Source organism: Candoia aspera, chromosome 2 (genome assembly GCF_035149785.1).
Source record: "Candoia aspera isolate rCanAsp1 chromosome 2, rCanAsp1.hap2, whole genome shotgun sequence".
Classification (NCBI taxonomy): Eukaryota; Metazoa; Chordata; class Lepidosauria; order Squamata; family Boidae; genus Candoia; species Candoia aspera.
The window spans coordinates 191,163,864-191,191,094 of NC_086154.1; the positions used below are offsets into that span (position 1 = coordinate 191,163,864).

At 38.0% G+C, this 27,231-nt stretch overlaps 1 protein-coding gene across 1 annotated transcript in view; it reads left to right on the top strand.

Annotated features, from left to right (window-relative positions):
* The first annotated feature begins 1,976 nt into the window (after positions 1–1,976).
* PTPRD (protein tyrosine phosphatase receptor type D) overlaps positions 1,977–27,231 on the top strand; it is a 510,657-nt gene continuing 485,402 nt past the window's right edge. Inside the window, exon 1 of the mRNA XM_063295062.1 lies at positions 1,977–2,003. The gene's annotated coding sequence lies outside the window, so the exon portion shown is untranslated. The remainder of the gene's footprint in view (positions 2,004–27,231) is intronic.

Below are 27,231 nucleotides of genomic sequence, written 5' to 3' on the forward strand. Positions count from 1 at the left end.
GTCCTATTTCTTTATCTGCTGTTCATAGTTGCCTGGTAGAACACTTTCTTGGAATCCCTCCACACACTTCCCTATCCAGCCCTGCTATGGCTCACTTACCATTGGTTGAAGACGTGTCCTTACAACAAAGCTTCTATCTCAGGGCCTGTTTGCTGGTGAGGTAGGCATGAAAGTTCTACTTTTCCATTGGAAAGTAGGAGAAATGTTGGGGTGCTACAAGAATACCCCCTCCCATTTAGCTCTGGAAATCTCTTCCTGTGGCTACCAGAGAAACTGTGCATCTCTCTTTCCCAACTTGTTTGTTGATGTGTCTCCCACTCCCCAGGGCAATATTGCCCTTGTGGAGGACTAAACTCACTTCCATATTTCTAGCTTACTTCCATATTACTAAAGCAATCTCAAAGAGGGATTCTTATTTTCTTGGAAGGTTGACAGGTTGCTTTTGGAAAATATCCACATTTTTGTTTGGGTGATCAGTAGTGGATACCAGTGACAGTATCGCTTTGTTCATTCCTCCAATTACTCATTTATTTTAACTCAGAATTTCTCAACAGTGTTGCTAAGTTCATTTGTTTGGATTTCTACCAGCTAGGGATATTTTACTATACAGCTCTCCCTTCTTCCCCTTCTTTTCTATAAAACCTATTTTAGTGGGAAGTGCTATATAAATGTTTTAAATAATAATAAGATAAAATATTGGTTTTATCAAACTGTGCACTTCCACTGCTATATTTGAATTGTATAAGTCATCCCATAGGTCTCACTTAGGCATTTGGGATTATCTTTGCATTTCTGTGTTAAAAGTTCAAACTCATCTTGTTTATTTTCAGAACTCTGAACAATAGTGTATATACAATGAAGGCTATAATATGAACCAGCATTCTTCCTGATGTTTCATTGAGATGCTTAATAGGCTTTATTACAGCAATTTCCTTCTACTGTCTTCTTTCTTTAAATGAAGTTTTTACTGCAATATTTTTATCTCCAAGGCCCCCTGAGTTCAGTTTACAGACAACCTGATAAGGGTTTGGCCAAAACATATTCTTCAAGATCCTCATAAATTACAACCCATTTTGTGCCATATGCCCAGAAACCAAATATCTCATGCGCCCACTATTTCCATAGTGAGTTATTCGCTGCAAAGTTATTCATTGTCCTTTCTCATTCCATCATCTTTCATGGACCAAAAGGATGGTCAAGGAAACCACTGGAGTCCCCAAAACTTCAGGGATTGTGGCAATACCGATATAGCTGCTTATGTCAATATCACTTGTTCCCATGTAGACAAGCAGTAAGCAATCATTGTTTAGACTTCTTTTCTTGGACAACATATCCTATTCCATGCTTATAGCAGACAGCATATTTCACAAGTCATGAGGTCCATTTGGTACACATTTATGTCTGTTTCTTTTAATAGTGATTCACCAACTACAACAATTATTTTTTTGGCTCCTTGTTATATCACTTCTGCTCTTCAGAACTCTAGCCTTGGGTCTCCCATTCAGTAGACTCTCCTGTTCTTTTTCCATGCCTGTCTCTCTTAAGAGGCCTGAAAATGATTTCTTAATTCCAGCAATGCAGAATATTTCCATTAAGGTAATGGTATGACATCGCCCTCATCTAAACTCATTCCTTTGACGTTTCTTTAATCGAACAGAATTACAAAAGCATACCTGAGCCCTGCCAAAAAGCCCCCCCACACACACACACTCATAGGTTTGTATAATTCAGAAATTAAGAGCAAGAACTGGAAAAAAAGACATGTCTTTCAGTAATATGATGAATATCTTTATACATTTGCTACTTCCATGTCTGGGGTGTCACTGTCATGTACTTGTCTCAACATTTGGAATTTCATTAGATAAATTTTTAAAAGCTTGTTTTCATACTAAAATGATAAGAATGTTACATGTTTCGGAACTTGTTCTTTAAAAACATTTTCTTTTTTCTTTGCTTTTTTTAGGTGACAGGCCTGTACAACAGCAGAACCCAAGAACACCAAAGTAAGTTTTTTAAAAACATCTGTTTAATTTCAAGGGGGGGGGGATTAGTCAGAGAAAACAGTAAATGAAGTGATGTCTTGCTTGCCTTTTGAGCTGATACAGGGAAAATGTGTTGCATATAGCATTTCAACTTTTAACTTGGCTTTATAATAGTATATCTGGGGAAAAAGAAACCCTACACATGTACTGTGGTCCTGATGAGATAGTTTATAAATCCCAAGAAACATGCATTTGTGTGCCTTACTTTATTACTGCACATGTTTAAGTTTAGAATTTATGTCTATAATATTGTAGTTTATCTGGAAAGTAAATACTGCTATCAAAGAGAAGCATACTTGATCATGTGTTTATGTGATAGAGGCCATTTTTGTTAATCCAGAGAAAGAGTTTTAATGAAGTTAACTGTCAGGGAATAATAGTTGCTTACTTGCTTACATACTAATACTTGATTACATGGAATGTTGCAATGGTTTTCATCTGGATTTATCTTGCATACATGTTCAGTGTAAGTCAATATTCTGTGTAAATTAGAATAAATCGTCGTTCCCCCCTTTTCAGGAATATCTATTTGACAACAGAAACATTACTCAGATGGGGTAGTATGCATAGAAGGAACAGTTTCAGATATAGCAAAATCAGTTATGGTCCACTTCTACCTGATACTCACTCACTACTAGTATAATAACTTACAAAATGTGTAATTGATCTGTGTATGTTCTCTGCAGACAGGACAGTCCACAGTCTTACAACTATCATTCATTCACTCCTTTGAGATGAGATCCTGAACATTATAGTTTTAATCCTGGTATTAGAGACATGCATATATTGTTCAAGCATTTGCGAGCATTTGTAAGCTTTATTTGGCCATCTTGGATGGTTATTCAGTGAAGGAATTAGAGAGGCAATGAGTAGAAATTACTGATGCAGCAGGAGTTTGAAAGATTTTGAAACAGCATAAATAAGATGTACAAGAGGTGGAGCATAATATTTTGGAACTCTGGAAAGTTTCTTGTGATAAGAAGAAACTGGTCATAAGTTTCTCACTGTATCTCAAAAGTACAATGAGTCATTGGAGGCAAGTATTGAGATGAAATATAATATGCAAACAGTATCAATTGTTTTGCTCAACAATGCTTTGAAATAACCTTGAAGTCAATGTGCTTAATGAGGCTGTTAGATAGGTTTTGACATTTTAAAGATGTCTGCAAACTTACTATGATTTCAAATTCCAAGCTGATCTTAACATTTAAAATAACCTGTTAGTGGTAATATGCTGACTAATTCCCCACTTTCAGCAGTTCAACACTGGTATGTTTATAGTCAGAACAGAACAAAGAATAATTTACAAGGCTTAAATTCTGATATGGTATGAGTGTTGAAGCAGTAAATAATGAAATCTACAAATGCAGAAGTGAGTTCACAAATGCCATAAGCCAGAGAAAGCTAGTTGCTTTCTAATTCACAGGGATGGGTAACTTTTAATGCCGGGGAGGGCAGCACTTCATGTTTTTCTGTTTCAGTTTTTTGGAGGTACTGAAATGTAGAGAGAGAGATCTTCTAGAAAGGGACAGAGAGGAGGAGGAGGAGGATGTTTTCTATTGTGCTTTTTTAGAATTTACAGTGCAGTGTTCATGGAAACCATAGCACTGATTTTGGGGGTCGGTTATTTAAAGAAAAAAGATTACAGTGGTCACCAAAACCAATTTGGGGCTGCACATGGCACTGGGGTCTTAGATTGCTCAGCTCTGCCATAAAGGAAGTAAATCCATCTCTCATTATCCATGATAAATGCATAAAAATTAAAAATCTTAACATTATTTAAAGCTTTGACATACAGTGAAAATCAGAAGCTAAGGAAATTATGTGAGAGAATAAAATCTATAACTTTTGCAAAGACATTGGTAGATTCCTAGATTATAAAGATTTTAAGCAATGAACTCTAATTTATTATATCTACTCAGGTTGTCATGTTGTTCTTGTGGCATTAAAGGCTAATATGTTATTACATATTTATAACTTTCAGCCATTTCATAAGACACATGGAGTATTTTCCTAAGAATAGTAAACAAAACATTTAGAAATGAAATGAAAATTTATATAGAAAAGTAATTATTACCTTCTTAAGAGTGCTCATTTTCAAACAATCTATCTTAGTCATTTGAGTAACCACAACATTTATGCTATAATGCATAATTTTAGTACTAATTAAGTATTTCTTGTGGGCAGTTATATTAAGCCTTTAATCAGATTTCTAGGATTGTGTATATGTAACAAAAATCTGTATCTGTCATGAGCACTGATGGTGAGCAGGAGGGGGCCCCTATCCAGGGGGGAAAACGCATGCGTAGTACTGAGGAGTTAAGCAGCCATTCAAAGAGACACAGATCAGACCCGCCTTGACTTTGGGGTTTATCTGTCTGGGTTTTTCCCGCACTTCTTCAGTTTGTTAGGATTTTCTGTCTAATGTAGCAGTAATAAAACACTAGAGACCTATTCCTTGTCTCAGCGTGGTTCCTGACTGTTGGGACAGTATCAGTTTGAAGGTCTATGCAACTTACAATTAACTTAGTTATTAAAAAAGGAAGTCAGAATTTATTGTTTATTCATTATTGTTGTTACTCTTTATGTTATTATTGGGAACGTGTTCAAAGCTCACTGAGTTTGTGTTTAGCCTTAAGGGGACTTAGATGCTGCATACTATTCATACCATGGTTAAAGCTCCAGGCTAGAAACCAGGAGACTGAGAGTTCTAGCCCCGCCTCAGGCCTGAAAGCCTGCTGGGTGACCTTGGGCCAGTCCCTCTCTCTCAGCCCAGCTCACCTCACAGGGTTGTTGTTGTGGGGAAAATAAGAGGAGGAAGGAGTATTAGGTATGTTTGCTACCTTGAGTTATTTGTAAAAATAATAAAGGTGGGATAAAAAATAAAATAAATAAAATGAAAATAATGCTGCCTATTGAAAAGCAAACTTATGTTAGGCAGAAAGTATGTCCCAAAAAGATTCCCAATGCTGTCTGCAGTGCCTCTCCTACCTCGCAATTTAATAATGGCTTTTGATGATGATTAAGTACATTGCTGGATCTTCCTTCCTTCCTTCCTTCCTTCCTTCAGATACAAAGGTGTGTGTGTGTGCACGCGCACCATACACAAAGTTGCAGACCCACCCATAGCCTATACAATAGGTGTACTGATTTCTTTATCTGAGAAATTCCTTCCTGTATCTGAACTTTTGGCTGCTGTTGCTAAATGCCAGGCTAGTCTGAAATAAGGCCCCCCTCACCTGTGATTTAATGGCTATATGGTTACATTTATTTGTTTGTTTGTTTGTTTATTTGTTTATTTCTCAAATATCTAACACCACCCATCTCCCCCCAAAAGGGGGTTAATGATCATTAACTGATGCATTCTCTATATGCTTGCCGCCATGTTGTCTTTTTATTTTGTTTTTAATGTAAATTGTGGTTTTATTGGTTTTTATGTACTTTGCTTTTCTGTATTTTGTTTTATTATGTTCACTGCCCAGAGTCACTGTGTGAGGTGGATGGCTATACAAATGTGATAAATAAAGTAAAATAGAATAAAGTAAAGTAAATATTTTCCCCACAACAACAACCCTGTGAGGTGAGTTGTGCTGAGAGAGAGTGACTGCCCCAAGGTCACCCAGCTGGCTTTCAGGCCTGAGGCGGGACTGGAACTCCCAGTCTCCCAGTTTCTAGCCTGGTGCCTTAGACGAGGCCTGCGTTTGGAGCTCTGCAGCCACCAGCAAACACAGAACTGCAGCAGCCAAAAGCGAGAAGGCGTTTTTCCTTCCGAGGGAGTGGACGGTCCAGAGGAATAAGGAGTAGAGAGGCCCAGCCAGGGAAAGCGCAACGCGGAAAGGTCCGAGAGCCCTCTGCATGCTGGCCATTAACATGCAGCAACAGAGAAGAAGAAAGTAGAAGAAATCCCAGAGAGAGGAAGAAAGACAGAACAGGCTCTGTAAGAGGAAAACATTGCTATATAATGTATTCGTATATAGTATAGAAGTAATAGTAACAGTAGTAGAATATAGTACAGAGAAAATTGTAATTGTCATAGTAATAGTATAGTACCAACAGTAATACAAATAGAATATAGGATAAGATAGAGGAAATAGAAGCTCTCACATATATATTTTAAGTTTCACACATCACTTTTGTATCTTTGTTTTGCAACATAAAACATCTCCCCATCCCTTATAGGGAGATATAAAGAAACCCCCCAGTTCAGGGTCCAGGGCTTTTGTGTCTCTCCTGAGTCGGGGTCAATCTAATTGGGCGGGGTTTAAAAAAGAACCCATGACATACAGTACGTAATTGTGCAAGTGCTACTTGTATCAGACATCATGAAGCGACACACAATTTACATTATTGCATCTTTTGTGCAATGACGTCATGATCTGTGGCATTATGTCATGATCTGATGTCATTGTGGCTTATAATGTCTATGCTTTCCTAATTAAATACTGCAGAAGCTGTTAGGATTTCTGTTGCTGAAAACCAGGACTTTCTTCTCTCCATTATTTAGCAACTATTAATAGATAATTATACCTATTCCATATCAATCAATGATTTTATCTAAGTATATGCTTATATAACAAATTGATAATATTCTTATTTTAAGACTATTTTTTACTTTGATGGCAAGGTAGTGTCAGATCAGTAAACTCGATCATTGTTTTTCTGGTTCTTTTACTGGCACTGTGGCAGCTCCATGTTCTGTGCAAAGGTTAAAATTGTCTTGCATCCAGTTTACTTCCCTGCCCTAATACACGCTTGCTACTTACTGCTCTGTGGTTGGTGGCGGCTGAAGTATGATCCTGTATTACTTTCCATTCCTAAATTAGAAAGAAATACCAGAGGCAAATATTAAAAAATAAGTTAGATTACTCAATTGGTTGGTGAATTTGCTATAGGTTGAAGTTGTATGGGATTATATAAATAACACAACATACAGCAAGACAAGACAGAATGGTCTTGCACTAAAGCAGAGGAAATTTTAGGACTAGTGAAGAACTATAGATAAAAAAGGGGGAAATGTCCAAAATCAGTTCTCACATTCAAAACTGCAATTGTGTTTCTGACAAATCCTACAACAAAATGAGTGTTTCTATTAATGAAGCAGGATGGCAGCTCAAATACGTAACCTTATGCAGAAAATCATGAAGCACTAAGACCATATTTTTAAAATAAAGTAATATCTGAAAATTGCAGTAGCTCTCATTTTCCCCAGAAGCATTAGTTCTTCCAAGCAGACTTAGAGCAATTTGCTTAGTTAAAGTAACTTAGTCATTACTCGTGGAGCAAGGGAATGCTGATTATAGAGATCAAAGGATGCTGAAATGGCAAGAGGAGGACACGTTTGATTGTGTCTCTGCTGAATGTCAGGCTGGGGAGAACCATTATCCCTAAAGTGAGGGAGCTGTCTGAGTGCAATTTTGCAGATGATACCTCAAAAGGTTCTACTATTTCCAGTAAAAATGACTTTCGAAAGCCGTGAGGGCTTCTTTTTTTGTTTTATGAAGATGGCATGATCTACTTCCATATGGTTTAAATAATTTAGTGCATCTTCAGAACCAGTTTTTCTTGCCTGATCAGCAATGAGGTTCAGCTATTTGGTAAAAACAGAAGCTCCAGCACTCAATTACCTGCAATTGCTGAAATCCTGACATAATATGTACATTAGCTATTGATGCTTCATCAGTGATATATTTTCATTCTTTTGCCCTCCTCATAAATGAATCTTTATTTCATGTTCACTGTGGCAATGATGATGTCATTTCAAAAATTGAATCTTCATGAAAGCCAACAAGGTTATAAAAACCATCAGTGATATAATGAGCTTCTCATTTCACCTTTGGCAATGGCAAAAATAATTCTTTCTCTGGCTGAGGGTTCTCTGGGCTACAACAGAACACTCCCTATGATGTATTTCATTTTTCACAAAAACCAAAGTTGCTCCAGGAAATTGATAACTCAGAAACGTCTAACCATAGGGAGTGTGGATTGTATTCAAATTAAGATACAAAAGGAGGGTTTAAAAAATGGGGGAGGTTTGTATTGTTTTCAACAAATCTAATAATATATAATTCTCAAGTTATCATTGGGTAAGAGGCAATATAATTTGATTCGATAGCAATTGAGAACATTTCCATATAATTTTGAAATGAAATAGCTAGGTTTTATAGATGTGCAAATATTATTTTCTTGTTCTCCCAAACACAAATGTTACTAACAGATTACATGATAGCTCTCCCCAGTTTGGGCTGAAGGCAATGAGAACATTTCTCTTTGTTCTACTGCCCTAGAAGATCCCTGTGGGATCAACTCATAGCATATAATTTATTTGCATATAAAATTCCACATTCATGTATTCTGACTATGCCATTTGCTAACAGATTTTATCCAGTTTTAGACCTTATTGCTAAAGCATAATCCAGTGTAATTGTCCCTATATATTCTGCTTCTTTTTGGATCTTTGCCCTAATTTGCCAGAAATGTGTATTGAAATCATAGTAGATTGGGACTGAATGTGATGCCTAATAGATGTATTCTAACATATTTTCCAATACAGTTGTTGATACACACACGTGCATATATTATTAGATAGCTACTCTTGTTACATGCAATATTCACCTTGTGACCTTGAAATAAAATGTCTGCATATTGCTGGCTAGGCAAATATAGGAATGTACATTTGCATGTCCCATCAGGTGTTATTTTGAATATGACAAGGTGGATAGCAATCTAACAGCCCCACTTTGAATTCTTTTGGGAGACATTATACTGAATATAGATCTCCCCTATCCCTCATTGTTTTAGCAATTTAAACTTAATTATTGTGAAAATCATAAATTATAAAGAAAACAAATGTGGTTTTTAAGGAGACAGTTTGTCTCCCAATTGTGCCTTATGTTCATAGCCCAAACAAAAAAAGCATAGTAGTTTTTTCCCCTCACTTAAATGAAAAAGTATAATGGAAAGGCACTGTAAGCCATTATTTTTAGAAAGATATACTCAAGGATCCCTGACTGTATTATGTAAAATGTTGCTGCCTGAGATGACCCAGCTAAAGTAAATGCTCTTTGATGTTTGGACCTTGATGTGGCGTTTGCCCAGGCTGAAGTGAAAACTCTACTTTAAAAAAATAAATAAATAAATATCATCCTAAAAGTTCAACTAACACAAGACTTCATAATAAGCTAGATGTTGCATCAAACAAAAGTAAAGCTCAGCGCCTACAAAATGATGACTTTTATAGAACAAAGTTTTAATTGGATTATAGCAGCAGCAGTTTCCTATAATTTACGTTTTGCTAAGTGCAAGTTATCATGGGTTATTTTGAAGTGGTTAGATTTGCACAATATTTTTAATGCTATACAAAAATGAATATTCTTCGACTTTTGCTTCATACCAACAAGAAACAAAAGCGGAATGGCATTATTTAGTGACACAGGGGGCAAGAGAAACCATTTTTAAAAATGAGTCTGAGATGCAGTAACAGAGCAGTAACATTTGAGTTATTTTTTCTTAAAAAAAGGGTATTCTTTCACAGACATTTTTCAAGAACAAACGTAGCTAACCAAGATGACATGTTTTCCCACTGTGCAACATTGCAGTGGTACTACAGCATGAAACAGCACCTTTCCAGAGGATTGTGAGGAATAATTCAAGAATGGTGACTTGAATGTAATAATGCTTTTGTGAAAAAAGGGTATTTTTCATAAGATGATACTGATAATGATTACTACTAGAGGACTCGCAGGGCAACTCACAAAATAAAAATACATAACAATTTGAATAAATAAAAATAGACGAACACTGCATATGAAACATTACAGCATTATCACTTGGCTGCATTCTGGTTCAAAAATCTGGAGTTTCTCTCAGGCAAATGAATGAGAGGGACCCTCAGTAACACCAGGGCTGGCAAGTTGAAGTTACTAAAGAGATATAGCTGACCTCTTCCAGAGATAGGCCCACAGTCTAAAGCTATCTAACTCCATTACCAACTGCTGACTGCCAAAAGAAAGTATTGAGGACTACGCATTCATGGCAATAGTATGTCATTAATTTGCAAAGTACTAACATGGCATCAGGCTTCTCTGCAGGGTGCCCTGGAATTCTGAAACCCAAGTTATAACCAAGTTGGTGGTGCTGTGAATATACAATCAGCTGAAGCTGTGAATCTAAGCAACTTTTGGATTATTACAAGGGTAGTTCCACTAAGACATTAATTAATGTATTAATTAATGAGGGGTTTTTTCCCCTTCATTTTAAATAAACAAAATCCTGTTAGATTTTTTTGAAAATAAAAAACTAAGGAGCAAAAGACACCAGCGATTAAGAGTGCCATAGACCATTCCCTTGCTGTAGTTTCTGTATATCTTAATAACATGTTTGAATTTTTGGCTTATTGTTTTCTTTAATTGTTACTCCTATTAGATCCTTTTTCTTTATAATCATAGGCATTATATAAATGAATGTGCCCCAACAATCAAGCCTGTGATTATTACGCTACATAATAATACACATTTTAACAGTGATTTTGCCAATTACGTAAAGTTCCATTCTTCTAGTTGGCAAAGCTAACTAAAAGTCTTGCTTAGAAAATTGCACTCACAGTTGTACTGATTCTGGTTGTATGTTCTAGCATGTATTGAGAACCATCTCTGTAGTTTATTTTTTATTGAATAATGTGATTCAATAAAAATTAAACAGTGTTTGGACAGAAATAGACATGGATAGAAAGTCCCAGTTTTGACAAAACCAGGTGAGTAATGTATTTGCATTATATCATACCAGAGAACTGATAGGAGTGTTAATAACCTGAATGTTATAATTATATACAAATAAGCAAACAGACTTTATCCTACACAATAATGTGGTTTGTTTGGGTTTGCAGCCAAATGTGTTTTATTCAACTTTTATATAGTAGTTCCATGGCTGAACCCAGGTAATCATCCACATGTTCACACACACAATATATTCACACATGGAACATTAGTCTTGAGGTGAATATTTTTAAATCAATTTCCCCTTGAGTTTCATTTATTTATCCATTTTGGATTGAGAAACATATTAATATGTTTTCTACTACAGATTAAGGTTACTATGGTAACTAATCATTTCGGCTGGGTGAAGAGGTTGAATTTAATTGTCCCTTTTTCAAATGTTAATGGTTGCATTGCCTAAGGGAGGAACTTGCCTGGACTTGTTTTAGTTTCAGTTTCCCTTCTGTGTAGGCTTGCAGAAAATATGCAGCTGAGAGAAATCTCTCCTCTCAGCAAACAGCCTTTAAATATGCTTGTTTTCTGTAAATAAAATTATTTTTATAGAAATGCCTGGTGTGTGACTTTTCTGATCTCTCCTGGGCCAACTGCTTTCTAGCACTCTGCCAACAGGTTATGGGCCCAGTAAGCAGCCCAGTAAACCTAGTAAGCCCAGTAAAACCCCAGAGTGAATAGAGAGATCAGCTCCACACCTCATGCACAATTTTAAAGGCAGGTAGCAAAGACCTGTGAAGATTTTCTTTGGAGCCACCTGGAGATTTTCCAGCAACTGCCAGTCTACAGGACAAAAAAGCCAGCTGAGGTGACTTGCAAAAGAAGAAAGAAGCCATGGCTACCTCCCAGCCCTCAGCAATGCCTCTGGAGTGCCTATCAGAGACCAACTATTTGAATTGGGCCCTGAAGAAGGAGATGTATCTTCTCAGAGAGAATCTTCGGCTGCCAATTGGTGAGCAAACCCCCCAAAATCCCAGTGCTGAATGGCTTAGACAGGATGAGCGGACTAGAGCCACCATTATCCTGGGAGTTGAGGACAATCAGCTAGTCCACGTGCGAGGTATGCAGTCTGCAAAGCAACTTTGGGATGCTTTGAGAGACTTGTATGTAAAGGCAACAGCAGGGAGTAAAGTTACCCTGACAAAAAAGCTGTACAAAGCCTACCTTGCAGAAGGAGATAGGCTTCCTGAGCACCTGCATTATATTCAGCAGCTGTTTGTTGAGTTGCAGGAGAGAGGAATGGAATGTACACCTCTCACAAAATCCTATATCCTCCTGTCCTCACTGAATGAAACGTGGGACGCACTGATTTGTACCCTGGAGGTTATACCTGAAGCAGACCTCACCCCATCGTATGTTACACAGCCCTTACTCACTGAATGGGAGAAGAGAGAGGAAAGATCCCCCCCCATCTCTTCTGGAAAGCTGCAGTACCAGAAAACAAGGGAAAAGAAGGGAAAGGAAGCTGAGGCCACAGCACTAGCCAGCCAGTGATGCTTCACCTGTGGTTCAGCTGGCAGAAAGACTGTGCCTTGAGACCCAAGAGTAGAAAGACAGAGAAGAAGAACACAAGGGCAACACAGAAGAAGGCTCTTCAGACAACCCAAATTGCACAGGTTGCTGAGAAGGGTAATTCTGATGTATGGGTGTTAGATTCTGGGGCCAATTGTCATTTATGTAATTGTAAAAGCTCTTTTGTGTCACTGTCTAAAACTGAAAGACAAAGTGTCTCTTTGGCTGATGGGTCTGTGACCAAAATTATGGGACAAGGTGACTTGTATACATCCTGCTTGGGAGAAACTGTAAAAGATGTGTTGTATGTGCCAAATTTACAATCAAACCTTTTATCTGTGGCACAACTGGCTGCAACAGGTATGTCATAACATTTAAGAAAAATGGTTGTGAGATACGTAAAAATGGAAAATTGTGTGCTACTGGTATATTAAAAGACTCCTTGTACATTGTGCAAAATGCAAGGAAGCCAAGCTGCAAGGCTGCAGTTGGCAACACTCCATATCATGACCAATGTGTACACCTGATGCACAGGAGATTTCATCATGCTAATTTCAAGTATATAGCACAAATGCCACAGCTGTGTGCTGACCTAAAGATAAAACCCTGTGACAAATACTTAGATTGTGTAGTTTGCAAAGAATGCAAAACACTAAAAGCTCCTGTGAGTAAGCACAGTGACAGAGTTACAACTAGACTTTTGGAAATCGTACACTCTGACATTATTGGTCCTTTTGCTCCAAGTCTTGGACAAGCAAGGTATGCAATGACCATCATTGATGATTTCTCAAGATACACATTTATCTACATCTTAAAACATAAAGATGAGGCATTTGAGAAATTTAAAGGTTTTGTGACATGGGCAAATGGAAAATTCCCTAGGCCTGTATCTGCACTCCAATGTGATAGAGGAGGAGAGTACCTTTCTCACAAATTCAAAAGGTTCCTAGCAGAAAAGGGGATAGAACAAATTCTTTCTAACCCTTACACCCCTCAGCAAAATGGTGTTGCTGAAAGAAAGGGCAGAACCTTGCAAAATGCGATGGAATGCATGCTTAAAGATTCACATTTATCCTTTAAGTATTGGGGAGAGGCAATATCTACTGCCTGTTATGTACAAAACAGATTGTATAACTGTGTGATTCAGGACACTCCATTCCATTTGTTTTATGGTGTGAAACCAAAGGTAAACCATCTGAGAGTGTTTGGTAGCACTGCTTGGGTTCATATTCCAAAACAACAGAGAAGGAAAGGAAGTTGGCTGTGAACAAAGCCAAAGGAGCTACAGGTTCATAATGGGAGAGAAATTGATAATTAGCAAAAGCACTTCTTTTGCTGAACAAAACTGGGGGAGATTAAACTCTAGCTCTCCAGTTGATCTGACCACCACAAGAGAACAGCAAGGACTTGCTGATGGTGATCTTTTGCCTGATGAGGACATTAAACCAGAAAAGCAAACTGAAGATCTGTCTGATGAGACAGATGCTTCTCAGGAAAGTGATAGGAGTCAAAATTTAAGCCCTGTATTACCTCACAGATCTCAGAGGAGTAATAAAGGCGTTCCTCCATCACATTTTCAGGCTGAAACAGTAAAGGCTTTTCACATATTCACAGAACCTGAGTTTTTAGAACAAGTGAATGCTTTACCACCTGAGATTGTACAAAATTGGCATTCTGCCATGCAACAGGAGTTAGCATCCTTGAAAGAAAATAAAACATGGAAACTGGTAAATCTACCTCCCAATGAACGCTGTCTAGGTTGTAGGTGGGTTTTCAAACTGAAAAGGGATGCTGATGGAAAAATCCAAAAATATAAAGCAAGGTTAGTTGCAAAAGGGTTCACTCAAAGGAAAGATTTAGACTTTGATAAGACTTTTGCACCAGTTACTAAAGGTGAATCAATTAGATTACTGTTAAAAATTGCTGCACTCAAAGGAATGTCAGTTCACCACTATGACATTCAAACTGCATTTCTCTATGGTGATTTAGACCACAAATTATACATGCAGCAACCCCCTGGCTATGAAAAAGGGGAGAATCTAGTCTGTGAACCGCAGAAGTCAATCTATGGGTTAAAACAAGCTGCTAGATCCTGGAACCAAAAATTAGATGAAAAACTGCAGAATTTTGGTTTTGAAAAAGGAAAAGCAGATCCATGTGTATAGATGAAGAAAGACAAACAAGGCTGTATGTATCTGTGCCTTTATGTTGATGATTTGCTGCTGTTCCACCAACAAAAAAAAGGCTTGATGTTGAAGCCTGCATGAAAAGCCATTTCACATTAAAAAGCCTTGGAACGGTAACAAATTACCTAGGTTTGGAAATACACAGGAAGAAGGATGGTAGCTTTCTGTTAAACCAAAGGGGAGATAATGTTACAAATAATGTGAATGGAAAGACATACAGAGTTGTCAAAGAAAATTGGTTTGCATCTTATTCTGTAGTATAAAAAGGGGAGTGTTAATATGTTTTCTACTACAGATTAAGGTTACTATGGTAACTAATCATTTTGGCTGGGTGAAGAGGTTGAATTTAATTGTCCCCTTTTCATGTGTTAATGGTTGCATTGCCTAAGGGAAGAACTTGCCTGAACTTGTTTTAGTTTCAGTTTCCTTTCTGTGTAGGCTTGCAGAAAATATGCAGCTGAGAGAAATCTCTCAGCAAACAGCCTTTAAATATGTTTGTTTTCTGTAAATAAAATTATTTTTTATAGAAATGCCTGGTGTGTGACTTTTCTGATCTCTCCTGGGCCAAATGCTTTCTAGCACTCTGCCAACAAAACGGTCGTGCGATTGCCTCTGAAGGCCATCTGGTGGGAGAGTAATGGGCTTCTTTTTGCAGTTGGTTGACCACTGTGAGAACAGAAGGTTGGACAAGACGGGCCAGGGGTCCCAAACAGGGGCCAAGGCTTACATTCTTATGAATTCCTGTCAATAATCTGTGGGCGCATAGTCCAACCAATGGCAACACCAAGGTGATGATAATCAATGAATCCAACAGCTTGAGAAAAGGATATTAGAAGATGCAAAAGATGAATGGAAAAGCTTGTGAAAATGGAAAGCCAGTGGGAAATAGAAAGGAACACATGAATCAGTCTAACTATATTTAGTTATAGAAAGGGGAGGCCATATACTTATTTTTCAAGAAATATGCAGAAATTAAAATGGTATGTAGAAAGCTGAACAAGAATCTTAATTAATTTTCTTGAAAAAATACTGTACGAAAGGATGGCTTTGTTACTGGCTCATGTTTTATCACATTTCATTATTGTAAAAGGTAATGAATAGCTGCTGAGTCAGGGGGTGAGAAGACTTTCTGGGTCAGGGCTTCCAATTCAGTTTCCTGAACAGCCAGTGAGTCTTTGAAGGTCTTCCAGTGATGACCTTTCCTCTCCCGTCATACAAATATTGGGTCATGGATAAACACACAGCATCTGTTTTTTACCCCCTTAGGTAAGCTACCTCGACTTTTGTCTTTCTCTCAATGTGTTGCAACCAGTGTGTTGTTCTTCCTCTCAGTGTGTTGCAAAAATATTTGCAAGCAGGAAACCAAACAGGAACACATGCAAATAATTAATATAGCAGCACATGTCGCAGAATGCCAGTTGCTCATTAAAATTATACACTTTAGGCCAATTTCTAGAACTGGAGAGCGCAAAACCATATTGATGACTGATCATCATCATGGGTGGCTCACAAAACAATAAACCCATACACACACACAAACAATAAAACTCCTGATACCCCAGGGCAGTACTGTCCCACAAATTAGCATACCACCTTGCAGGCCTCAGCCTCCTACACCAATGCTTGTAGGAAAAGCCACCTCTTTAAGGCCTTTCAGAACATGAGGAGATTGGGACCTGCCAGATCTCTGGTGGAATGGTGTTCCACATGGCAGGGGCAGCTACAGATAAAGCATACTTCCTAGGTTCTACTAGATGACAGCATTTAAAGGAAGAGACATGGAACATGCCTAACCTATCTGACCTGGTGGGAAGGGCAGATACCCTCAAGAAGAGGCAGTCCCATGGATAACCTGGTCCCATGCCATTTAGGGCCTTAAAGGTGATAAAGGTGAAGCCAGTACAGCTTGCACAGCAGTGGTATAATATGGGCAAACCACGAAGTGCCCAGAACCGTGCATGCGTTGCTGCATCCTGGACCAGCTGAAATTTCCAGATGATCTTCAAAGGCAGCTCCATGTAGAGCAAGTTGCTGTAATCCAAAAGAAAGTGACCAGGGTCTGAGTGACTGTGCGCAAGGTCTTTTATTATTTAGGTTATATATCTAACTTAAGAGAAAAGGATAAAAGTCCTGAACAGAAACATTTTTATGGTACAAAAACAGTCAGGTTTGGACTCTCCAAATGTATGCAATAGGCACACCACTTGTGGGTGGGTTCCACAGATGGGGCAGCACTACAGAAAAAGCCCTTTTGCTGGTAGCCACCCAACCTGCATCCTTGGGCAGGGACACCTACAGAAGGCCTTCAAGTGCCTCGTGTTTGGCCAGACACATACTTTTCATCAAAATCCTGACCTCAGTTATTCAACAGTGTTGATTCCTTTGGCTAAGGCCCCAAATGTGGTAGCATTATTCTCAGTGTGACATTTCTTTTTCATTTCCGTAGTGCATGCCTGTTTTCCTGATCCATCAGCAGGATACTAACCCTCCTCCTTTTAGGCAGAGTTGGGATGTCTGCAGGTGCTTGCAGGTGGAGTTAAACATCCTATAGAAGTTACAATATAGTAGCATTTGGTGAATTTTCTACCTTCCTGGAACTTTCTGGATCTACATGGGCAAACTTGTAGGCTAGTGGGATTTTAGAATACATACCATGCAAAAGTGCAGATGAAGGATATTGTGTCTGGCCCTGTACAATGCTTTTCTCAGCCTGGGGAAAGTGTTTAAGTATTTTGCAGGTTTTCAAGTACCTTTTGCAACCTAGGTTCCATTGTTCTGTGACAACCTCTTGATTTCAATCTGAAGTACCATATCATTTCATCTTTTAGAGAATATCTGTTTGGCATGTACATATCCCAGATATATTTAAAATGCTGCTGATCATCATATAATACTAGTTTTTGTTCTACTGCAGCTTTCCAGTTTGAAGAATAATTGTCAGGCAATAAAGGCAATAAAGCTATCAGGAAACTGGATCTTCAGCCAGTAGCCAATCAATAACCTCCAAGCAATATCTAAATTTTAGGCATCCCTATCTCCAATCTACTCCCTAGTAGCAGCGAGTATGGACCTTAAACATTTGGTTTGCTCTGGATCTAATGAGTTCCTCCCACCATAGAATGCACTTGTGCACCATATATGGTGGGGCCACAGTTTTAGTTTCAAAGAGGCCTATTATGGCTGTAATAATAACAATTTGATTTGAACCTCAAAGAGTTTTTGCATTGCAGCTACCAACACTTGTCTCCACCTTTCATGAAAAAAAGAAGTGCTTAGTGGTGACAGAAGATTTTGAAGCCAGTTGGGAGACATAACTGTGATTATGTATCTTTTTATTCTGGAAAGCTACCTTGACATATTTTAAGGTATTAACCTGTTCTATCCTGTTCTTCTCTGTGATTCAGCTTTGGTGTTTAGCTTTTTTTTTTTTTTTTCCAAATTAAGTACCAGCATGTTTTGCTTGCCGAAGTATGTAGCTTATTACCCTTTTAAGTCCAAAGGGGGTTCACAAGATCACAGCAGCAGCATGCATGTAAAGCAGTGCTGGGGTCTTATGACTGGCAATTTTAGGAGTACAGAAGTCTGGGTTATTTAAATTTTCTATCACAGAGTTAATAAACAGGTTGAAAAGAGCTGGAGGAAGAATGCATCCTCGGTGGACTCTTCTCTATATACATACTTTGTCAGAGATTCTCCTTGTAGATTGCATCTTACTGTTAAGGAGGCATTAAAGCACAGGTTCTGAATTTTAAAAAGAAGGCACCTATTAATATATGTATTTTTGAGTTTCTCTTATAAAATAGTTCTATATAATGAGTTGAACTCAAATATGAAGTGTAGGAAGGCCACGTATAGGAGAGATTTCATTTTCTGCACATACTTCCATATGAGATGGTATACTACAATCCACAGCTGACAACAATCTTGAATCTTGCTTACTCATTGCCAGCTATACTTTTCATTTCTTCATCCTTAAATCAGAGTGACTCTTGAGATTGCTCACTCCATTTATAGCTTCTTGAAGAGGTGGCAGGACTGGGGACAGGGTGAAGAGATGGGTGTATATTTCCTGTCACTGCAGTTGTGTATCACTGTTGCCTAAAATCCTTTTATGTGTGGTTATATACAGGGTAGCACTCTCTCTTGAGAACAACCAACTGATTTTATGATATCCCCATTTTCATTCATGTTTATCCAACTTTTTATTCCTCTCTTACTGAACATATTCCAGTATTTTGTTTTGTTTGAAGATGTATTGTGTTTAATATTTTTATACCATCTTTTTATTTAATCCTCCCTCCTTATTCATTTATCCTTCATCATCAAATTATTCATTGCCTATTACCTTTTTAACTGTGAAAATAACTGTCATTAATATCCAGTTGTCTTTATATATCTTTGTCTTGCCTGTTGTCCTTGAAGGCAGAATGCTGTTCTCTTTTCATTTTGGCCCTAATGATATGTTTGTGTGTTTGTATGTATGAATGTGAAACATATAAGGCAGTGTAACTGAAGTGATTGGCATGATCCCACTCAATTGTGTACACAAGTATTACTGTGAACCAGACATGATCAAAAATTCTTGTAAAATATTTTACCAATATGATTGGAGCAAGATTTTGCAAAGGACAAAAGATTATGTAATTTGAAAATCCTTACATTGATGCCTATGACATTTGGCTCCTCTCCAAAAAAGGGCTGGGAGTGGGTAAACATAGCCCTGGCCACAGCCTTCACCTGCTGATCTAGTTATGGCTCTAGTTGGAGTTGTAAATCCAGGAGTCATGGGCCTCCTTCAGTGGGGTGCAACCCCCACTAGAGCCAGTGGAGGGGCTGACAAACTATAAGATGGGTTCTGCATGAAGTCTGCTGGGATTCAGCTTGTTTTGTCCCCTCACTGCATCTCCTACCCAGCTCTGGGGGAGATGTACAACTGGGTATCATTGGCATATTAATGATACCAACCAAACAAATGACTTTCCCCAGTGGCTTCATACAGATGTTATATGATGAGAGAGAGACAGCTGGCTCATCCAATATGGGGTGTGGCACCCCATATTGGATGAACCATGGGGTCAAGTGTTCATCCCCCACTACTATCAATTGGAATTCATCCCCCACTACTATCAGGAAGGAGTGGAAACACTGCAAGGCAGTGCCCCCACTTAATTTCCATTCCCTACATGGTTCTGAACCCTTATTTAAAGAGATATAGCTAATATGCTTCATGCAGAATGTTTTGCAGTTGCAGTCCAACAGCTTCTTTAAAATCTTTCCTAGGAAGTGATAATTAGAGACTGGGTATATGTGTCTAATACCCATAGGTTGAAAAATGGCCTTTTCATGTGGGGAAGTACCACATTCTCCAAGGTGGAACTAACTCCTCCCTTAAAAACATTAATCACCTCTCAGATCCAATTTTCTGCCTGTGAAATGTCTGCAAAACTGTCACAACTGCATGAAGGAACATAAACCAACCCATTCTTCCCTTCATTAAATAGTGCTGCCAGAAGACATTCCATCAACAAAATTAAGGACAGAGAAATATTGATGCTTTGCTGTCTGTATTGCCACAGTGTACACTCAAATGTGTGCTTGCACCTGGGTCCAGTCATATTAGTTTTTCATCTTCTACCACCAGCTCTCCAGCAAAATTTATGCCACTAATTCTTCAGTAAAACATGGAACTGTCTGAGATCTGTAGTCAGAAAGAGGAAGCTTGTGGGCAATCTGTTCAATACCCTTGTCATCTCCATATTCCAGAGGTTGATTAGGTACTTTTTACAACTGCTGCCACCTCCTGGAACTCAAGGAGATTGGAATGGGCCATCTTAAGTGGTCCTCCACCCTTGCAGAAGTCAGCTGTGGCAACTAACTGCAGGCTGATAAGGGAGTGATCTGACCAAAGCAAAAAGTTAATGGCAACATCCTCTGTTTTCAGATCACACTGCATCTGCTCCAAGCAGAAAACTAGAGCCACTATGTAGGTAAGATAACTGTTGGGCCATGAATTTCTGAACCATCACAGATCATGCTTTCAGGACATGGAGACTGACATATCCTAACATTAATAGCTGGGGAGATACACCACCACCCCTGTGATGAGTTCCAGAAGCTCAAGAAGGGATGCTGCTAGGCAGCTAGGTGGACACTATACTGCCAAAATCCCAAGCCTATCCCTATAGCTCAGCCTAAGCTAAGCTATTTCACTGAGTCACTTGTGGAGTATAACTCCATAGTAACAAGCAAGATCAACCTCCCCTTCCCCTCACCCCCACCCCCACCCATTACTGGTGCTGCAATACTTGAAACTCTGGTAGGCAAATATTAGAAAGGAATGCTCCTCTATGCAACTAGGGCTTGGTAATACATGGCAAGTCTGCTTACTCCTCCATGACCAGGGCATGGAGGAATGAGGTCTTATTGTAAACAGACCTGACATTTAGTGAAAATAGCCTGAGGCCAAAAGCATCCAGTGATATGACAACCAGGATCTAAGGAGAAAACCATTGGGTTAGAAAAGGACACCAGCACTAATTTGCTGGTCCCCCATCTCCTGGAACTGACAGCCCAATGTCTCTCATATTACCTCCCCATTATTGTTACAACCTTCTTCCAACCCTCATGATCCTTCCCCCAGCCATCCTAATTCAGATCCAACCAGCAAACCTGGAGCATTAGATCCCATTACACATTCCCTTTCCCCCCATATATCTAATGCTGGTATAAATTATGGTACTGCTGGGGTTAGATAATGTTGTAACACCGATACACTCTCTGTCTCTCCATCTCTCTCTGTGTGTGTCTCTCTCCCTCTCCATCTATCCTTGTTTTTTTTACACTGTGATTTTTATTATTTTCTATTTTAGTGCCCTTAGGTATAAGAACATACTAAAACAAAAACAAAAACGACTAGCAGTACTACATATCTTCAGTTGAGTGGATATGGCTTTCTAGCTAAACTGTTCTGCCTAAAAACACAGCTCTCACATTTTTCAGATTTTGAACTTATCCTATACCCACCACTACTATATCTCCACCTTTGTCCCTACCCTGTGCCCCTCTTAGTAGGGGTGACACTATCACTCCAGCGGGTGATCCCTGCACTATCACTCTAGCAGGAAGGGAGTTGGACCTTTCCCAGCCACTCTCTGGTTCTCACCCACTGACTGACTGCATTCTTTTTTTCAAAAACAACAACATATTGGTAATTTTTTAAAAGGTACATTACAACATTACTTCTCTGTGTTCCACAGCTTTTAGTTGGTGAAACAACTGTCTCACTCTCCCTCATGGTAGCACTGGTCTTGTGTGTAGTTTGTTGTTGTTTATTCATTCAGTTGCTTCTGACTCTTTGTGACTTCATGGACCAGCCCACGCCAGAGCTTCCTGTCGGTCGTCAACACCCCCAGCAACCCCAGGGATGAGTCCGTCACCTCTAGAATATCATCCATCCACCTTGCCCTTGGTCGGCCCCTCTTTCTTTTGCCCTCCACTCTCCCTAGCATCAGCATCTTCTCCAGGGTGTCCTGTCTTCTCATTATGTGGCCAAAGTATTTCAGTTTTGCCTTTAATATCATTCCCTCAAGTGAGCAGTCTGGCTTTATTTCCTGGAGGATGGACCGGTTTGATCTCCTTGCAGTCCAAGGCACTCTCAGAATTTTCCTCCAACACCACAGTTCCAAAGCATCGATCTTCCTTCTCTCAGCCTTCCTTATGGTCCAGCTCTCACAGCCATATGTTACTACAGGGAACACAATTGCTTTAACTATGCGGACCTTTGTTGTCAGTGTGATGTCTCTGCTCTTAACTATTTTATCAAGATTTGTCATTGCTCTTCTCCCAAGGATTAAGCATCTTCTGATTTCCTGACTGCAGTCAGCATCTGCAGTAATCTTTGCACCTAGAAATACAAAATCTTTCACTGCCTCTACATTTTCTCCCTCTATTTGCCAGTTATCAATGAAGCTGGTTGCCATAATCTTGGCTTTTTTGAGGTTTAGCTGCAAGCCAGCTTTTGCACTTTCTTAAACCCTCATGTCATTTTGTCTTATAAGATTGTTGTGGCTCAGCCATCCAGCATGACTTGTCTTTTATCTTTTGATAGCAAACATATGGATTTGCAACATGCATTGGCTAATGAGAGACTCTTCAGATTAGAAGTACACTGTAGTCTCTTTGAAAGCAGCCAAGTAGAATTATAGCTCTCCAGAGAGCAATATGTCCAACTATGTACATCAACAGAGAAAAGTACTTGTGTTTCCATAGTGATTAACAAGACCTAGGATGATTTCCATCTCTTCATTTTGGTCTCCTGAAAATTTTTGCTGCAATGAGCCTTGCCAACCTTTGAAGAAAGTTATGTGATTGCATCATGAGTTGACTTCTTTTTCCTATTTTCTATTCCTACATTTCTCAAGAATGAGCATCTTAATAGTTTATGAAATAATCTCATATATCTTTATTTCTGAGTGCCTCCCTCTTTAACTGATCCACTAGAGATTGTGTGAAGGAAGAACTTATATAAAATAGGCTTCCAACAAGTGATACTTATATCCTGTACTAAGTAATGAATTTAAATCTTTCCAGATGATGTAAATAGATATTTAAATTATCTCATCTTGGCTATTTTTCCACATTTACTTCAAGTAATATTTCAGTTTAAGCTTAAATTAAATCCCTAAAAACCTATTTAATTGCTCACACATGTTCTAAACCTGACACACTTTTTACATGATGAAATCATCATAATAGGAAAACCTCCCCCATTGAGAGGCCTCAGTAGAGATCCCCTTTTCCTCCCTAAAAATATTGCTTGTTACCTTGCCTTTTTAGTTGCTGTCCAACCAAGCTGTGCTTTTAGGAGTACTATCACGATGGTATTAGTTCACAGTTTAGGCTCTGCTATATGAAGACTTCTGCATATATAGAAGTGTGTCTTTATTTTTATTATCCAAATCTGGTCTTCGGGGGTCTCTTGGTACAGATGCACATCATAGAGTTATTAAAAAGTTTAATATGGTGCCTATTAAAATCTAAACTCAAGGAAGTTTTATAATCCTTGGGGAGAAAAATCAGTGCTGGTTCCTTATGCACAGTAATGGAATATCTAAAGCCTAATTTGAAATGGAGATTGATAATATCAGCAAGGAATCTTACACTCTCTTTTGTGACTTTTAACTGGTCTTAGTGCAGATATTGCTATACAATGGATGTTGGATAAAATCAAAAGCAGCAGCAGCAGATGCAAATGGAGATGTTTTCAGAACAATAGTAAAAAGTGGCAGATGTATTAAATGCCATGTTTTGGGAATGCATTCCATTAGTATTCCAACAAAAAGTCATGGTTTACTCTGATGAATTTGAATAACACAGGTTTCTCCCTCTGAAACTGAAGAACATTTCTCAGTTGCATGACAACTGGGTCTATTGGCTCAGGATCTTATGGACTTAATTTACAGCCCAGCAGGACCTCACAGCTTGTATTTGCAAATTAAAATTTCTCTGTATTGATTCTTTATTAGCATTAGTAGGGATTGCAAGCTGTTTCAAACAGAGGTTCCTTTGTCTAGCAACTGAATATAAGCTAGAGATTTCCCTTCAGCTACCCTAGTTCCAACTTATTGCATTATTATAGCATGACTACTTTTACTGCTGGATTCAGACAACAAAATTATGTACCAGAGAGACGAAGCATTATGAAATAGCACAGCAATTTAATGCCCCAGAAAACATAGATTTCACAGTACTCTGCTCTCAAAGTGAAGTAAAACCAACATTTGCAGAAAAGAAGCAGACGAAAGCCACAGTTATTATGGGACAGGGAAAACTGCTGAGCAAGTAGGAATTCTGTCCATAAATAAATATTAAACAGTGAAGAGCATTCGATAAATGCTGGAAAGAAGCAACACATTTTGTTTTGTTTTATTTAATGTGTGAAAAAGGGAAGATAAAAAAGAAAAAAATACAAATCATTCTCATATACTAATTGTAATTCGTGTCATGATATACAATTAAATTATTAACATTTACAGTTCAATTACTAACATTTACATTGGTTTACCTTCCAAGGTAGTTGGCCCTAAATACCCCCAACTTATAACAAGGGTCAAAATATGCAGTTGCCAAAATTTGCTGCCCATTAACCCCTAAAAGAAGATAAGCCTTATGATATAAATTTAAATATGGAAAATTAAAACCCTGTGTAGCTGACAATTAAAGCTTCCTGAGTGAAATATAAGTGGGATAATTTTCTCAAACAAAGGGGGATTAAGTTTCTGAAAATACATTTTTATAATATGTAGGAGGTACTACATATATTACTTATCTGTGGAAATACATACATTTTTAAAGTATTGATTTTACTGCAAATATTCCTTTAAGTGAGGCCCAATTCTCTTGATCTGTTCCTTGAAAAAAAAAAGCTACATATTTAAATTCAGTTTCATCATCTAAATAATTGTCAACCCAAGGAAAGTCAGCACCTTCAGGCACTATCAACACTGTCCAGAAAAAAAAAAAATGATGTTGATGCCTTAGCCTCAAAGTTGAAATTTAAAGTAATTAATATTATAGCTGGAAAAGGCTCCCAAACCATTAATTAATTTTGTTAATCTTGGTATGGAAGGTTGAGGTTTATCAATACAGGCCGATAAACCATGAATCTCACTGCACTGCCAATTGGTAATGAATATGTTTCCATATACAAATCAAAGGGGAGAGAAGGAGGAACACCTTGCCAAATAAAACTCACCAATATAAAGGGCTTAGATAAAAACACATTCACCCTTTGTGTGTGGGTGTGCGTGTGTGCACGTGCAAGTGGGGGCGTGCTTAGGTAAAATGTGTGTTTGTGTGCGTGTGTGTGTCTATGGAGAGAGAGAGAGAGAGAGCGCCATATGTATCTATGGAAGAATTTCAGGTCATGAGAAAACACAAAAGTAACCCTCAATTTACGATGTCTTGCTTATGCTTTTGTTTGCAAGTAGCTTTTTAGTATTTAAACGTAATTCCTACTACTTAATTTCAGTGCTTTTTTTTCAAAATAAATCTTTCATAGAAAATTCTACTATTATTGTATTATTTATTGGGAGTTTTTCTCCCAAGCTGCTCTTTTGCCTGCATTTATAATTAGGCAGTATCTTAAAGACAACTTTTATTAAAATGTTTAATTTTCCCTTAAGATTGTAGTCTCTTATGTGGATCATTAGGCAAGTTTTAAAAATATGTAGTATTGACCCAAGTGCGTTTGTATTATACATGCTTAGGAAAATCCATAATTAGACATCCGAAGGAAAAAATACAACTTAAACTTATCGACTCAACCATTTTAGAAGGGGTGCTACAACTATTTTAGAATAGGTGTGTGTGTGTGTGTTACTTGAGTTACTTGAAGCAGTGTCTTTAGAGCATACAGTGAACTTTGATAACATGGTTAATTTCTTTAATGTCAACATAATTATTGCTTGTTCCAATATGATTGATAGCCATGAATCACAATGTTAAAACTCCTCTTTGGGTTTCAACAATAAGCATTCAGGTGGCCCAAAGATCCCAGAAATTCAACTGCATGGAAGATTTCTGAGCCAGTTTAACTATTATATCTGTGTCTACCTGAAGATTTTGTTGAATACAGTCTCTGAAGTCATATATTGTCCTGCCCACCACCAGCAATTGCCTGAACTTGTCAACAGAACTGAATTTTATCTGGGCCTCTAAATGTTTGCCCAGTGGGTTGTCTAGTGTAGATCTCCCATAAACTAGGGAAACCTATTCTGACAAATAATGCATGGAACATTTCATATAATTCGAGATTTGGGGCAGTACAGAGGATATACAGAATAACAAATTGATCAATAAAAGTGGAAAGATGTACTTCTGACAGTTTCTTGTAAACACTTATTTTTCTAGTCAGACCAATTCCTTACCCCAAATAGTTTAAGATAACAATATTAGAAGTAACTAAATGACTACATGCTATTTAATAAGTTGTGTCTATCAACATTGATCCATCAACATGGATTTTCTTGATTAATTACTTGACTTTTGTTGGAGCAGAATGTTATTAATCAGGCATTTCCTTGTGGGTATAGTACATAATGCATACCTATTTGTGAATAGCTATGTTTTAATATTCAAAACATTTTTTATTTTATTTGAAAAGTATTATGAGGAAGCATTGACTCATTTTTTTAACCTGTCAAACCCTTTGAGGCTGATAATCTCAGAAAACAAGAACCACTTTGATTTCTGGAATGGCCTTTATTGCTAGTAGGAGAATTAAAAGAATCTTGAAAGCCTATCAAAGCAATTCTCCAGATCAACATATACCTAGTATAATTAAAGTAAAGTTACTCTGAGTCTCTTTCTCAAACTTCTCCCCCTTCCCTGGACTAAGAAATCTTTTCTTCAATAGTTCTATTCCCTCCTCGTGTTCCCAGGATCCGCTGGACAATCCATCACAATAATAAATGGCTAAATTCCTATTAAACTTTCAAGTAGGCAACATATGCAATGCTATTTCTACCACATTCAAGATCATAAACAGATAAAAGTTATCATTACTTCCAAGAAAGTTGGACTAAGAGAACGAGTGAATTGCAAGTGGTTCTATTTTTTTCTCAATTTTATATTAATGCAACAAAATGTGAGTTATGGTAGTCTTGATCAAGCCTAAGTGGAAGTTCATTATTTTCATGTTAATAATCTAAGAAAAATCAAGTATTTTCC